This window comes from Gordionus sp. m RMFG-2023, chromosome 3, assembly GCF_954871325.1.
Source record: "Gordionus sp. m RMFG-2023 chromosome 3, tfGorSpeb1-WG-v2, whole genome shotgun sequence".
Taxonomy (NCBI): domain Eukaryota; kingdom Metazoa; phylum Nematomorpha; class Gordioida; order Chordodea; family Parachordodidae; genus Gordionus; species Gordionus sp. m RMFG-2023.
Genome location: NC_088777.1, coordinates 47484635 through 47492425, shown reverse-complemented (window position 1 = coordinate 47492425; position 7791 = coordinate 47484635).

Below are 7791 nucleotides of genomic sequence, written 5' to 3'. Positions count from 1 at the left end.
AAATTGAGAAGTATCGCGTTTTTAAATACAAAAAAAAATATTATAAATCTATAACTAAACTGTTTCTAATAGCACTACTTTAACCAGCAGTTGTAAATATATATTGAATGTTCGGTAATATTTATAAAAATATCATTTCAGACTTTATAAAAAAACAAAATACCCGCGATTCCTGCGGTTTAGAGGTTGACCAGGCGGGCTAGTAAACCCACCAACACCCTAATTACTGGTTATATTTTAAGGGTAGCTTTTTAAAATTGTAGTCATCATACCAATGTTCCAGCTATATTTTAACCCGGTATACGGCAAAGATTTAGTAGTGGTGGGTTTAAATATTTTCACCGTTTAAAAATATATATATCAAATTTTTATATATAGTTAATGACACAGCATTTATTTTGCTCGCATTTCTATGCGTAGCTTTAAAAATAATTTTTTAACTATCAAGTATTTTAATAATATCATAAGGCCTTGGTAACAATTAAAAAAAAAATTAGCACTTAATTTATGCTTTTGGCTTTGATTATCATTTTATTTTATAATTTACGAAAATTGGCAAGGAAATGGCAATTTCTGGCTTTTTCGATAATGGCTTTTTGTTTTTGGGGGGAACAATTTTTTTCGACCGTGACTCTATATCTTTATAAAATAATTTTTTTTCGGAATTGAAATATAATGTGATCCGGTGTTTTTGACATTGTGTTTTTAATCTACAAAGCCTTTTAAGAAGGTTCATGAAATTTATTATTCATATAAATACGATTGCCCTAAGAATATATGAGTACTGAGTGGATAGGCTCTTATGGCGGATCGTGTTTATTTTAGTTGAGTTATTATGCCACGAACGAATGTTTTTTTTTCTCTTTAACTTGGTTAATCCATTTATCAGAAAATAATTGTGCTCTACCTTTAGCTAAAATACTTCATTTTTTTAAAAAAATTTATTTCTCTCAGTTATACTATTTTTTGGGTTTTATAAACTAATGATGCAACGAAAATTAAACTACAACTCGCTTTGGCTATGGTTGTGCCCTATTTATTTAGGTGGCCCCACGTTATTGAAACAGGCAAGTTAATAGCGGATGACTAATTTAATTATTGTAATGTCATGTTTACAAAGTAATACCACTCTTTATTGATCTAGTACGATTTCGGACAAAAAAAATAATTGAAAATTCGAAAACAAAACAAAAACACTTAATAATTTGATTTTATTGGATAGATTTTGATTTGTTTGACCTATCCTAGAATAGTTGCGCAGAGATATAATGTTACAAATTTAAAAAAAAAAAATTTGAATGTATTTTGTAGATATAGGGAGAAAAAAATGGAGAACGATATTTTGATTTTTATAAATTATTTTATAAAATTTTATGTTTTAAAATAACGAAGACCTAAATTTTAATTAAAGATGCACAACCCATTTTTTTCGTCAGTAGGGTTGCCTCGATCAAAAGAAATTGCACATATACGTCACATAATCTGGGTGTCGGATCATGTGTTATACTTTGAACCTGATTTAATTTTTAAAAACAAAACGTGTTGTATAAAATATTAGTCATAAAGATTAGAGAAAAAATCCGGTCTTTTTACCTGACCTACCTATATAAAGAGGTCCGGGCTAAGGACCAATTAAGACAGAGTCGTAACAAAGACCTGTTCAGGGCCGATCTTTTTTAGTAATGCGATCCATACCAAATACCGGTTCCAGTCTAATACTGATAGGACCGTTGATCTTCGTTAACAAAGAGTGATAGATGCGGATTGGGTAGGGTTTAGCTCAAAAGCCCCCCAAAAATTATTAAAAAATGGAGAAATCATATAATTAATTTTAATTAAAATTATGTTTAATCCGTGTAAAGTTTAAATATTATTTTATATTTTCTATGATATTTATTTTAATTATAATTTTTAAAAATTTATATGAAGTTTTGTTGGTTATTATTGTAAAACTATATTTTTAAGATATAAAAAGTATCGGAATTTCGATTTTTCGATACCGGTATATATATATAAAATGTATCGCGTTAGGACTATTATAAGTAGATTGCCAAGGTAATTAGGAAAACTTATCAATCACGATAGAGTATTGCCAATATTTTCACAACTAATATCGATTTTATAAAAATAACGAAACAATATTTTCACGAAAATGATGCGAAATATTTTTAACATAAAAAAAATACTATTATTGTAAAAATTATATACTTTAGAATTATAGTTATATTATTTATAAATATATTCTTTATTTTTTTTTTATTAGAATATTTTATTTATCAGAACAGTAATTATTATATTAGGGAAAATAGGAATAAATTTTTTAAAATAATATATCGCGATTTTTAAAATTGTTTATACCAATAATTTATTAGGATTATTCGAATATGTGAAAATATAGTTTGGTAAATTCATAATAAAAAGATTAATTAAACCTTTGCTTTTCGTGTGAAATGGCTCTATTTGGACCGATTTTTCAAAAACGGCTAACTCCTTATTTTATCCACAAAAATACTGTGCAATATCGATCTCATAGATGGCACAAAGGTTTGGCCATTGGAATACTTCAGAACATACTTTTTTTTCAATACATTTTGAATTATATAAATTCGTTAAAGCTATAAATACCCTTTTGTTAAATTAACATATTTAAATATTAGATTCAAATATTTTAATTCTTATAAGGCATCATATTTTAGTATTAGATGTTGGTTTTTTTACAAATTTAAATTTCGGTTATGTAATACCTAGGTCTTCCTAATTTTTACTATTAATCTCCTATAAAATCTAAGGCTTTACTCTTATTTTATTTTTCATGATCTAAGATTTTATATGCCAGGTTCCATTTTTTGTATATGAATTTCATGATACACCAGCTCAAAATTTCTACATTTGATATGTTGGTATTTTGTTAGCGCATTACCTTTTTTTGCCTCAGAGCTACCTTTGTGGTTATGTTAGAATAGTAGTTTCTGGCGTATTTTTTTTTATTCAAATGTATTTTATTTTTTTTTAAATTAGTTTATTTATTTTCTATTACAAGCTTCTATCCTATAGTTTAATTTTATGGTTTAAAGAGTCTTATTATTTTAAGTATGCTGAAAGTTGGTTTGATGATCGTTTTTCTAAATGTATGCTATTTTTTTTTAAAATAAAATATTCTCTATAAGATATTCCGTTATTTATTTTTTTTTAATTTAATTTTATTCCAAAATATTTTAAAACTAATATCTCTACGATTATTTTTTCATCGATTGTCAGATTATTTGTATCTTATGACATGAGTTTTTCTTTGAATTTATCTTTAACCCAAATTTGTTCTTAAGGGGATTTTGTTAACTATTTTATCCATTGGGCGTTGTTCATTAGCAAAAGCTAATATATTTGGGATTTTTTTAATGCGTGTTTTGGTGTTCATTACTTTGATGATTAAATTCAGAAAATAATTAGTAAAGGGTAATTTTCGTTAATTTATATTGGTTAATGATGCTTGGTACCTTAAGGTACCATCTATCAAATTTGAATTTTGTTCATTTTTCATTTGGATAGGCACTACCAAATATATTTATAATATATATTTGAAAAATCGTGATTTTTGGAAAGCCTCTATGGCGTAGTAGGCAAGAGCTTGGTTTACTTATCCCATGGTTCCGGGTAGTGTTGTTAAACGGCTAAGCCGATTCGACTTAGCTACGACTCGAGCCTAGTTTCTAGTCGATAAAACAGCTCAGACTCGAGTCGACTAAATGAGCCGCATTAGTCGGCTCATTTAGTCGGCTCGCTTAGTCGGCTCACTTAGTCAGCTCGCTTAGTCGGCTCACTTAGTCGGCTCACTTAGTCGACTCAGAGGTTAGCTTGAGTTTAATTTAAATTTAGAGCCAAAATTTATTTTTATGTTATTGAGATATTTTAAATAATAATGTAGAATTGTATTTATGTATTTTTAGTGAAATAATTTATTTTATTTATATTTAATGTTAATATTTTATTATTATCAAACAAAAAATTTTTTTAAATTTTATTTCAAATATGTTTTGATCGATCTTATAATAAAAATGGATTTATTTATTTTATTTTTTTTAAATAAAAAAAAATTCATATTTTCGAGCTAAAAATTTTAAGCAAAAATTTAAAAAATATTTTTGAAACATATTTTGTTGATTTTTTATAAATTTTTAAATCTTTTTTAAGAAATACTTTTGTTAATTTTATCATAAATAAATAATCTTTTAGGTCAAATCTTCTATAGTTTTTTTTATATTATTTTTATAAATATATCTATATTTTAAGTTTATTATTAGAGGTGGCTTTTTCTAAATATTTTTTTAATAAATATATTTATATTTTAAGAATATTAAAAGAGGTGTTTTTCTTTTTCTAAATAATTTTTTTTTTTAATATATCTATATTTTAAGTATATTAAAAGAGATGGTTTTTCTAAATTATTTTTTTATTAATATTTATGTCAAACTTTTTTTTAATGCGACAATTGTCATATGCGTTATTTTTTAAGATTTTTGAAATTTTTGGACACAAAAGGGTTATAATATAATTTATATTGTATATTATATTATAAATTCAATGAAGATGTTCCCTGGAAAAATGATAATTATCATAATAGGTAGGTATATTTTTAAACATATAAGATTTTTTGTGACGCTAATGGGCAAAAATATGTTTCTTAACTTAACAGGTAAAATTTAATGTAGATGTACCCTAGATAAATGACAATTGTCATAATAGTTATTTTTAAAGTTATTTAAATTTTTTGACGTAAATAGGCTAAAATAAGTACTGCTAACATGTCTAAATAAAACTTCAGTGAAGATGTACCCTAGAAAAGTAACAATTGTCATAATCGTTGTTTTTAAAGTTTTTCGAATTTTTTTGACGTAAATGGGCTAAAATAAGCATTGCTAACATGTTAAAATAAAATTTTAGTGAAGATGTACCCTTAAGTGACAATTGTCATAATCGTTGTTTTTAAAGTTTTTCGAATTTTTTTGACGTAAATGGGCTAAAATAAGCATTGCTAACATGTTTAAATAAAATTTAAGTGAAGATGTACCCTAGATAAGTGACAATTGTCATAATCGTTGTTTTTAAAGTTTTTCGAATTTTTTTGACGTAAATGGGCTAAAATAAGCATTGCTAACATGTTTAAATAAAATTTAAGTGAAGATGTACCACAGATTAGTGACAATTGTCATAATCGTTGTTTTTAAAGTTTTTCGATCGAATTTTTTTGACGTAAATGAGCTAAAATAAGCATTGCTAACATGTTTAAATAAAATTTTAGTGAAGATGTACGATAGATAAGTGACAATTGTCATAATCGTTGTTTTTAAAGTTTTTCGAATTTTTTTGAAGTAAATGAGCTAAAATAAGCATTGCTAACATGTTTAAATAAAATTTTAGTGAAGATGTACGATAGATAAGTGACAATTGTCATAATGGTTGTTTTTAAAGTTTTTCGAATTTTTTTGACGTAAATGGGCTAAAATAAGCATTGCTAACATGTTTAAATAAAATTTTAGTGGAGATGTACCAACTATTATGACAATTGTCATTTATCTAGGGTACATTTTCATTAAATTTTTAATTTATCATCTTAGCAATCTATATACGTCAAAAAAACTTTAAAAACAACGATTATGACAAATGTCACTTATCTATGGTACATCTCCACTAAAATATTATTTAAACATGTTAGCAATGCTTATTTTAGCCCATTTCAGTCAAAAAAATTCGAAAAACTTTAAAAACAACGATTATGACAATTGTCACTTTTATCTATCGTACATCTTTTCGAATTTTTTTGAAGTAAATGGGCTAAAATAAGCATTGCTAACATGTTTAAATAAAATTTTAGTGGAGATGTACCAACTATTATGACAATTGTCATTTATCTAGGGTACATTTTCATTAAATTTTTAATTTATCATCTTAGCAATCTATATACGTCAAAAAAACTTTAAAAACAACGATTATGACAAATGTCACTTATCTATGGTACATCTCCACTAAAATATTATTTAAACATGTTAGCAATGCTTATTTTAGCCCATTTCAGTCAAAAAAATTCGAAAAACTTTAAAAACAACGATTATGACAATTGTCACTTATCTATCGTACATCTTCACTAAAATTTTATTTTAACATGTTGGCAATGCTTATTTTAGCCTATTTACTTCAAAAAATTCGAAAAACTTTAAAAACAACGATTATGACAATTGTCACTTATCTAGGGTACATCTTCACTTAAATTTTATTTTAACATGTTAGCAATGCTTATTTTAGCCCATTTACTTCAAAAAAATTCGAAAAACTTTAAAAACAACGAAAACGATTATGACAATTGTCACTTATCTAGGGTACATCTTCACTTAAATTTTATTTTAACATGTTAGCAATGCTTATTTTAGCCCATTTACGTCAAAAAAATTCGAAAAACTTTAAAAACAACGATTATGACAATTGTTACTTTTCTAGGGTACATCTCCACTATAATATTATTTAAACATGTTAGCAATGCTTATTTTAGCCCATTTACTTCAAAAAAATTCGAAAAACTTTAAAAACAACGATTATGACAATTGTCACTTATCTAGGGTACATCTTCACTTAAATTTTATTTAAACATGTTAGCAATGCTTATTTTAGCCCATTTAAGTCAAAAGAATTCGAAAAACTTTAAAAACAACGATTATGACAATTGTCACTTATCTAGGGTACATCTTCACTTAAATTTTATTTAAACATGTTAGCAATGCTTATTTTAGCCCATTTACGTCAAAAAAATTCGAAAAACTTTAAAAACAACGATTATGACAATTGTCACTTATCTAGGGTACATCTTCACTAAAATTTTATTTTAACATGTTAGCAATGCTTATTTATTTTAGCCCATTTACGTCAAAAAAATTCGAAAAACTTTAAAAACAACGATTATGACAATTGTTACTTTTCTAGGGTACACCTTCACTGAAGTGTTATTTAGACATGTTAGCAGTACTTATTTTAGCCTATTTACGTCAAAAAAATTTAAAAAACTTTAAAAATAACTATTATGACAATTGTCATTTATCTAGGGTACATCTACATTAAATTTTACCTGTTAAAGAAACATATTTTTGCCCATTAGCGTCACAAAAAAATCTTATATGTTCAAAAATATACCTACCTATTATGATAATTATCATTTTTCCAGGGAACATCTTCATTGAATTTATAATATAATATCTTTACAATATAAATTATATTATAACCCTTTTGTGTCCAAAAATTTCAAAAATCTTAAAAAATATATGACAATTGTCGCATTAAAAAAGAGTTTGACATAAATATTAATAAAAAAATAATTTAGAAAAATCACCTCTTTTAATATACTTAAATATAGATATATTTTTAAAAAAAATTATTTAGAAAAAGAAAAACCACCTCTTTCTTTTAATATTCTTAAAATATAAATATATTTATTAAAAAAATATTTAGAAAAAGCCACCTCTAATAATAAACTTAAAATATAGATATATTTATAAAAATAATATAAAAAAAACTATAGAAGATTTGACCTAAAAGATTATTTATTTATGATATAATTAAAAAAAGAATAAAATTTTATGATAAAACAAAAGAATAAAATTTCTTCAAAAAATCAGCAAAATATGTTTCAAAAATATTTTTGTACTTCAAAAAATATTTTTTTTGACGGGTAAATTCTCTCTTTATTTCAATAGTTGCTGATATAATATTGCTTAAAATTTTTAGCTCAAAAATATTAATTTTTTTTAT